Below are 7508 nucleotides of genomic sequence, written 5' to 3'. Positions count from 1 at the left end.
GCATGCGGGCCAGAGGGGACGCAACGTTACGTCGACAAGTGCGCTCATTTGCACAAGTTCTTTGTAATTTGACTAGATTTTATAATCACGGAAATAACTTTACATACACTCCCAGCCCATTAAGTTTTACTTCGTTTCCGTCTCCCCATCTGAATGATTCACTTTTATCGTCAGACAGCGTATAAACGAAACAACTTTTAACAAGTTGCAGTTTTCTTGTAGGAGGTGCGTTTACCCAGGTTCAAATGACTCGCCTGATTTGTCTGTCAGCTACTCCCACGTAACTGATCGTGTGCATCTGTTTGGTAGCCTGGCTTATACCTTCAGCAAAATGCAGAAAATACCGAAGGCATCTGACAGACACTAACGTTAGCAATTCTAGACTCCATAATGTTGGATACTGCAGTCCACAGTGCCTTAATTCATAGAACCCCTCCTTTCCCCCCTGCGTGTCTTTACTGAGAATGTGTGGAACACGATGCGATGGAATCCAGTACGGTCTGCATTATTAGTGTCATCCCTTGCCGTATAACAACAAATGATAGTAGCTCTCTTTCAATATTACATTCGATACCTCTATGAATTCACTAGGTTGGTTTGTTGGTTTAAGGGGGGATGGCCTCACATGTGTGGGAAGGGATTTCACTAGGCATTAGAGTATAATCCAGTGTAACAGTCTGTGAGATTGTGCAAAAAAGATTCACGGTGGACCACTTCTTAAGGATATTTATTTTAATAATCGACTGGCCTAGTTTAGATATCACACAGAATGATACTTCGCTTCAGCAGATACGTGAACGAAATGACGGTGTGATAGTCGTGATGCAGCTGACAGGACCATAAATATATGAAAGTATTTTTGTAACCGCTGAACACGGCATTTGTTTCGGGCTCTTGGTCGAAGTATGTCGTGGCTAGAAGGCCAGTCAACCCACCTCCAAAAGTTGCGCGAGAAGCGTGTGTTGGGGCGATATCGCTGCATGGCTCACACAATGCCACAGCTCTGAAAGGCCGCTGTTAATGAAGTTTCTGTGCTAACATAATGAACCACCCTCCACAGGCGAGGTCAATAACGCAATTTCGTGTTGACGCTGTACCCAAAGGTATATGCTGGAAGAAGTTTCCATCAGACGTATTAGGCCCATAAGGGCAATAGAGGTGTTGGCACAAGCTTCTTGCCGCCCGACTGTAAGCTTAGGTCAAAGGTTAAATCGTAGTCTTTCGGCGCCGTACAAAGTGAGAGGATGTGCCCCGCTGCTGACGCTGGTTCATTTATTGCACGTGGCGTAAATTCGGTGAAACCCCACGTTTCATTAGATCTGTGAGGGCTACGTGGTTTCAGCTTCTTCCTTTCATTCATAATAACAGAAAAACATCACTGAAATGCACCAATTGTGGTTACATTCATCGGAAACTTTCAATTGCCTCTGACTCATCAACCAGTTGAATAAAAGGTATTTCAAACCATCTACAATAGGACTATGTCGAGTCAGTACCTACCACAAGGGTCCCCCGTAATCATTCCCACTACTAGTATATTTCGTCGTACGGGAAGTAACCTTCGAAACTGGATTAACTACCGTTCTGGACAAAAAATGTACCTGAGTTCGGTCGAGTGCGATGGCGCTGCGGTTAGCGCTATGATCTCGCATTCGAGAGCACGGCGATTCAAATTCTGATCGGGTCATTCACATACTTTCTTTTTTTTTCGTGAATTTCCTATATGGCTCCAGACGAATGTCGGGATTGTTCCTTTGAAAAGGGCAAGTCGATTACTTTCCTCATCCTTTCGTAAAACGAACTTGTGCTCCGTCTCTAGTGAACGTACGGATGACGGGACGTTAAACTCTAATCTTAGTTCCCGAGTTAGAGACCAGGTCCCCCGCGCTATAATAATCTGTCATTAACTTTAAAAAAATTTTATTCTATATGTGAACCATCTAAATACATCTTTTCAATAAGCATTTTGAATAATTCACACACAACGTGATTGACATATCATAACTGTAGTAGGTGATAATCAACCGTCAATGAAAGGCAAATTCGGTACACACAGCTTTGTCTAACAATATTTCAAGTAGCACACATTAATCACCCACCACATTGCCTTGCTGTCATACAGACAAATACGACACCGCAAAGTAAAATACCTCCGTCATAAATTAGCTGAAGATCTAGTAGCATGCGGTGTAATTTTTCCAGTTGCCCGCGCCACGTACAATCCACTAGATACAGTAAAGACGTCTTGTGTCTCCATTATCTTACAGATTTTCGAAACATTTTATCTCGGAACTTTGTAAGTAGTTTTCACTTATACATGCCTGTTAGGTTATTTTCGTGACACAGCGTTGCCAATAACTATGTTATAGACTTGTTTGGGATGCTTTGTTACATCCTCAAATAAAGATGCGGTGTATAGCTCAGACACATTGCTCATAGAAAACCGACAATGTCGAAATGCGAGTGTCTGCAGTAATGTGTGTCTTCATGGTGTACTTAAGACGAGAGCGCTACATAAGAATATAACACATTCACTGTTTACATGTTTTTTTCAGAAATATTACGCCTATTTAGCATCTTGTGGCTCACAAAGATGAATGCTCCTGTTATTCATCTTCTTCCCTTGTGAAATTTGTATGAGTTTTCATAACATAGTAGTTTGTAGCCTATGTCATAGTGTAAGTTGATACACCAAAGTTTCTGCCGACCACCAAGTCATAAATTATCTGCTTTGATTAAAACCTTCAGACAGTTGCCGACACATCGGTTCATCATTTTCCAATAGAGTATCATCGATTTCATGCAAACTGACTCCTGTCGCGAAAGTCTATGATGATTCATTTGTTTCAGTCCATATCTTTCTTTTGTAAATGGTATTCTACGTAACTCATTTGGTCTCTTTTGCCTCTACGCTGCCACTAACAGTAAACGCTTGTATCATCGTGTTGATTTCAGCATCCAACAACAGTTATTCCTGTTAGAATTTTAGCTAATTTTTAGTTAATACAATATACAACTGGCACTGTTTTCAGTATTTTCCTTGCCTTTAGTTTTGTCGATGTATTGGGTTCACTAAATTCGTGTCGGAAGAGCTTCCACGAGTTTACTGAGAGGTGCTGTTTCCAGCTGAGGCCACTCCTTGAAGAACAGACCCCGCACAGCTACTGCACTCGCGTTACAGAGGACAAATCAAATCCCGTCCTGCCATCCGTATTAGGGTTTTCTTTGACTTCCTTAAATCGCTTGAAGTGAATGCTGGGATGGTTCCTTTGAAAGTGCATAGCCGACACCCTTCCTCATCATTCCCTAAAGAACTCCGTCTCTGATGATCTTTTTGTCGACGGAACGTTAAACTCTAATCTTCCTTCCTTCCTTCTGTACAACTACTACACTGTGGCAATATTCGGTGATGTGATTCACGTAGCCCAAACATTTCTATGGGATTCAGTTCAGGTGATATAGCTGGCCAGTAGACGTGCTATAGGTTGTCAGAGTTTTCATCAAATCAGGAATGTAAGTCTTCGGCCCAATGGGCAGGACTGTATCACAAACGCATGTCGAAATATTATGCATACATTAACTTCACCAATTATGCTGGTCATAATTCTCACTTCCCCCAGTTTTTGTCTCAACCCCGGTAACATTCGAGAGCTACTTCTAACTCTTAATGATACCCGCTATATTTCTTTAACTGTATGCTGTTTCACGAGTTATGTCCTATGGTATTATGGGACTCAGTACCGCTGTAGTCGCTCCTTCCAGTGATGGTTACCAGTTGTTTAATTTTAATATACCACGAACAAAAATTGCAGAGTACATACAACCTGTTTCTTACCTATAGCAAAAGTAATAGTGACTCAAATAGCTTGATAGCGAAGTGGAATGTCCCCTGGGTATTCACACTGTACATTCACATTAATGTGACCACCGCCTACGTTTGACGCCAAGGTGCAACAACTACTCACGTACGGCGGGTGGCATCACTAGAGTGGAGGGCAATCAAACATGTCGAGGGGGATGCCGACAACTGTGCAGTCGTTGTCGTAATGCAGAGACGGAGAGATTTATCTGTCACCGAAAAGAACATAATCATTGGCTTTCGGGCCAAGGGTGGAAGTATATCCGAAACGGTTTACTCTGTAAACCATTCGCGTGCCGCCTTAGTTAAAGTACACTGATCAGCCAGAACATTATGATAACAAACCTATTACTGATATAAGCCCGACCAGGGGATAGCAGCGTCACCTGGCGATGTATGACTGCAAGTCAGACACAAGCACAACCCGTGCAGTATCATCGAGCGTGCTGTCCGTGTGCAGAACGGGGAAAGCGCGAACTTTCTGAGTTTGACCGAGGGAAGATTTTGATGACCAGAAGGAACGACAATAGCGCTTCGGAAACTGCACGACTTGCCGGATGTTCGAGAGGTGCTGTAGTGAGTGCCTCCATCTCGCGGCGAAACCACGTCCAGACGTCGTACGGTTGGGTGGCCACTCCTCGTTACAGATGTCTGTCCGCGCGGGATTAGCGGAGCGGTCTAAGGAGCTGCAGTCATGGACTGTGCGGCTGGTCCCGGCGGAGGTTCGAGTCCTCCCTCGGGCAAGGTTGTGTGTTTGTTCTTAGGATAATTTAGGTTAAGTAGTGTGTAAGCTTAGGGACTGATGACCTTAGCAGTTAAGTACCATAAGATTTCACACACATTTGAACATTGTTTGAACAGATGTCTGACGTCGTAGGCTATACAGATTGAAAAACAACATAGGCGGCGAACTCTGGCGGAACTAGCAACAGAATTTAATGCTGGGCTGAATGCAAGTGTGCCTGAAAACATTCCTATGGTGTATCTCCGCAGACGACGACCTATGCACGTGCCTTTGTTAACACCACGACATCGGCAACTACGGCTGATAGAGGCACATGATCTTCGGCTCTGGACGCTGGCGCAGTAGTACAACATTACATGCTCTGATGAATCCCCATATGTCCTTCACCATGTCGATGGGAGGGCGCGAAAGAGCTGTCTTCCAGGGTAACAGCTCCTTGACATCTGTACTACGAGACGGAAACAAGCTGGCGGAGGCTCCATTATGCTCTGGGAAACATTCACGTGGTGATTCATACGTCCAGTGGAGCTCGAGTAAGGCAGCGTCACGGCCAAGGAGTATCGTACAGTGGTTTCTCACAATTTACAACCCTTCATGGCGATCGCTCCCCGACGGCAGTACGCATTTTTCAGCAAGATAATGCGCCGTGTCACAAGGTTAGCAGTTTGATGTAGCGCTTCGATAAACACAGTGACGAGTTCCAATTGATATGCTGGCTCTAGCCGGCCGGAGTGGCCGTGCGGTTCGGGGCGCTACAGTCTAGAGCCGCGCGATCGCTACGGTCGCAGGTTCGAATCCTGCCTCGGGCATGATTGTGTGTGATGTCATTAGGTTAGTTAGGTTTAAATAGTTCTAAGTCTAGGGGACTGATGACCTCAGAAGTTAAGTCCCATAGTGCTCAAAGCCATTTGAACCATTTTTTTGATGGCTCTATCAAGGCCTAATTGTTTCCATTCCATGACGAGTCATCGCTGTCATCCTTACCAAAGGATGTTAGACAGGCGGTCATAATGTTCTGGCTGACCAGTGCGTATCGTTCACGGCAAAATGGCGATATCCAAAACCGGCGACGAGGTAACTGCGGTCCACCAGGGACCTTTGATGACGGGGATGGAGGACGACGGCGCAGAGGAGTACGGGTGAATAGTCGTGCAACTCTTGGGCACTGACTGTTGAGATGAACCAAGGGGCTACCAACACTGCCTCCTCCACGGCCGATCAGTGAACATTGCCGCCGGCAGCTGTGGCCGAGCGGTTCCAGGCGCTTCAGTCCGGAACCCCGCTGCTGCTACGATCGCAGGTTCGAATACTGCCTCGGACATGGATGTGTGTGATATCCTTAGGTTAGTTAGGTTTAAGTAGTTCTAAGACTAGGGGACTGATGACCTCCGATGCTAAGTCCCATAGTGCTTAGAACCACTTGAACCATTGTTTTGAACGTTTCTGCGTATGGGTCTCCGTAGCAGGCACCTGGTTCATGCACTGCTGTTCATCGGGAACGAAGGGTGGAATTTGCATGCCAATACCATAACTGAACGTCCACTAAGTGGCGACAGAGCGTCTGCCATGTAAACAGGAGATCACGGGTTCGAGTCCCGGTAGGGGCAAACATTTTCAACATGTCCTCAATGATTTATATCAACGCCTGTTTGCAGCTAGGGTGGTGATTTAATTATCGATTCACTCTAGAGAAGCTGCACGGTCATCAATGGTATCTGTTCTTTCGGGACAGATACTACCTTCATACATAATTCTGTAACTGCTTGTTGCACATCCTCGTCCGACAGGAATCGTCGACCTTTCAGGGCCTTTTTAAGGGACCGATGGCGTGATAAGCGCACAGGGAGAGATCAGGACTATAGGGCTAGTGCTCGGGGGTCTCTCGCTCCAGGGGGCATACCGTTTGCAGTCTACGACCAATCTGGCGCATCATTCCAAAACGGTGGTTTTCATCAGACATGTTGCCAATTACACATTCTTCATTCTCTGATGGATGACTATCAATGTTTTTCCTTTAGCAGCCAAGAAACGATTAACATTACATTGGTGCTTTTTGGACACTTTTGGTAATAAAGTCGCCATAGTTCACTTTTTGTGCATTTGCCTCACTGCCATCGGAAACACATGAGTGCCAGACTAATCTCTTGGCTGCATATCGGTGCTTATTTACTCCCATCGCAATCATGCTAACGTTAAATTTACGCTGCAGCAATGCCCTCAAACGGAAACTGTCTGATCGCCCCTCATACAACAAACAATAATTTTCGTTGTTTATTGGCACAGTTTCTCTAAAAAGTCTTTAAATGATGATTTCAGATAATTGACATTTACAAGCTGTTTCCCTAATAACTACTATAACACAACTTCCCAACAAAATTTAAGTGTTTACTACCATAATTTCTTACTAATATTTCGTTGTTTTTTTTTTTCATTTTGGTTACGTCCTAGGCTACACATGAAACCACAGTTATGTCAGCAATGGCAATAAGAATTAGTATGGCCTTCTGGATAACGAATTTAAAAATTGTGATTGCAATTAAAGAAAGAGTTTCCACTAGGCACGCCCTGAGTAGTTTATCAACAGACTCTCCAAACCCGGTAATCTGGACGCAGAATCGCCGCGGTCGATATAATAACCAGTACAACATGAGCCAGCCGCGACGCATATTATCTGTACACACGATCCGTACTGAATGCTTCACAGTGTCAATTAACAGAAAAAAATTTATTCGGAGCAGTGGGAACTCCCATGTGTGTGTAATAAATGCTGTAGCAGTAATTTACATATAAATGAAAACGCAACGTTTGGGCAGGATGTACCTGTGAGTGATACTAATTTGGACTCACATATCGACTGAACTGTGGAGACCTAAATTACATACCTTATCTGGTCATTGGTTGACA

Source organism: Schistocerca cancellata, chromosome 1 (assembly GCF_023864275.1).
Source record: "Schistocerca cancellata isolate TAMUIC-IGC-003103 chromosome 1, iqSchCanc2.1, whole genome shotgun sequence".
NCBI lineage: Eukaryota > Metazoa > Arthropoda > Insecta > Orthoptera > Acrididae > Schistocerca > Schistocerca cancellata.
This window is presented reverse-complemented; position numbering follows the sequence as displayed.